The 1,961-nt window shown below is 47.7% G+C and overlaps 1 long non-coding RNA gene across 1 annotated transcript; it reads right to left on the reverse strand.

The window, feature by feature from the left end:
- Positions 1–437: 437 nt before the first annotated feature.
- On the reverse strand, positions 438–1,431 carry LOC144455506 (uncharacterized). Its single transcript, XR_013484226.1, has 2 exons — positions 613–1,431; positions 438–521 (listed from the first exon to the last, which is right to left on the reverse strand). It is a non-coding gene; the product is annotated as an uncharacterized LOC144455506 (long non-coding RNA).
- Positions 1,432–1,961: the final 530 nt, after the last annotated feature.

A 1,961-nucleotide genomic window follows, 5' to 3' on the forward strand; every position in this document is an offset into this window, starting at 1 on the left:
TAGGCTGGCTGTCCACTGTGCCAAGTCACAAAGCAGAGGTTCCAGGGGACAGTGGCCAGATTTGAAAGACTAGGAACACCTGAAAGGCCATCGGCTCAACATCTGATTCCCCACTTGGAAGGTTGAGCTTTAGGATGAGGTGTGTGTGTGTGTGTGTGTGTGTGTGTGTGTGTGTCTCCATGTTTATCTGAACTCCTTAAATAAATAATATCTCATTATTTCATATACCACAATTTGTTCAGCTATTCTCTAATACATGCACACTCACTTTAAAAAAATACATAGTCTTGTGTGTGTGTGTGTGTGTGTGTGTGTGTGTGTGTGTGTGTGTGTGTGTGTGTAAATAGGGGGAATGAACATACAGTATTACACATAACTTCCCTTCTCTGGGCCTTAGCTTTTATGGAGATACAATAAGGAAGTGGGGTCAGGTCATCTCTTTTTTCAAAAAATTCCATTTTATTTTATTTTTAGATCTGTGTTCTCTCCTTTCCATCCCCACCGCCACTCTATCTTCTCCACTGAAAAAGAAGAATGAAATTCCTGTTACAGAGTCACATAAAAGAAGTCTCCCCCCGTTGGCCAGGCAAATTTTCCCTCTGAATACATCACCTTGCCAGAGATGGACGTGTGTTTCCTCATGAATCTTCCAGGAGTTGTGACTGGTCATTGTGGAGAGAGTTCCTAGGTCTGTCCCAGTTGTCAATCTTTTCAAATCTGTTGTTATTGTGCAAATTGTTCTCCTGGTTCTGCTCACTTTACCGGGCATCTCTTTATGCAAGTTCTCAAGCCTTTTCACTCTAGAAGGGGAAGGCAGCTCAGGCTTTGTTGTGGCTAGAAGAGGCCACTGACCAGAGACTCCCAGGAAATTCCCTGGCTCCATCCTGATGTAACTTGGCTTGTGGAGGGAGGGAGTGTGTGTGGTGGGAGAGAGTGTGTGTGTGAGAGAGAGATGGGAGGGTGCGTGTGTGTGTGTGTGTGTGTGTGTGTGTGTGTGTGTGTGTGAGATGGGAGGGTGTGTGTGTGTGATGGGAGAGAGTGTGTGTGTAAGAGATGGGAGGGTGTGTGTGCGTATGTGTGTGTGAGAGATGGGAGGGTGTGTGTATGTGTGTGTGTGTGAGAGAGAGAGAGAGAGAGAGATGGGAGGGTGTGTGTGTGTGTGTGTGTGGTGCAGGGAGTGGGATGTGGGGGCCTCAGGGTTTGTGTTCCATCGCAAATACCCTTATCCAGGCTCACCCCAGGTGAAGGTGGTTTATCGACAGCATTACAGTTGTCCTTTGTACTCCCAACATTCTCTAGCTCTCTGCCCCTTCCAAGAATTTGTCTGCTTTATCTAAAGCATGTAAGGGAGTTTCCACGAAAGCCTGGGAGGCGCCCGCTCATGTCCCTGAGACCCTTCATGGGCATCAGGCTGGGAGGGAGGATGCCTTCCCTTCATCCACCACTCCCTTAAGAGCCCTGGTTCCAAGCTTATTACTCTGGAGGGTTGTGGGGGAGGGATCTGTGGTGGAAGTGGTCAGGAGTGTGGCCCCCTGAAATCCTCTACAACGTGACTTCCTGAGGCTAAGAATATTTTATTTTTTATATTTGTATTTTGTAGAGGTCTGAACGACCATGATGTTTCCAAAGTAAGGGGTCATGAGTGACTCAGTTCTGCTCCCTTCCTCACCTGACAATTCTATACAATTTGGCAAGCAGTGCCTCACCCTTACCCTGTCCCCCAAACTGTGTCAGGGGCTGACAATACATGGGACAAAATGAAAACCCCTGCCTTGCAGGTGCTTTCACTCTACCTGGGGGAGGAGGGAGAGGAAGGGGACCCATGTATGCACATAACTCAACACAAGATATATTTGTAGGCCATGGCCTATAGGGCTGGGGCTCCCTCTCCCACCATCCAGTCAAGTCCTGAAAGAGGCTAGTCTCCAAAGAAAAAGGTCAGGCTTTTTTTTTTCCTGTGC

This window comes from Phascolarctos cinereus, unplaced genomic scaffold (genome assembly GCF_003287225.1).
Source record: "Phascolarctos cinereus isolate Bilbo 61053 unplaced genomic scaffold, phaCin_HiC Scaffold_9;HRSCAF=440, whole genome shotgun sequence".
Taxonomy (NCBI): Eukaryota; Metazoa; Chordata; class Mammalia; order Diprotodontia; family Phascolarctidae; genus Phascolarctos; species Phascolarctos cinereus.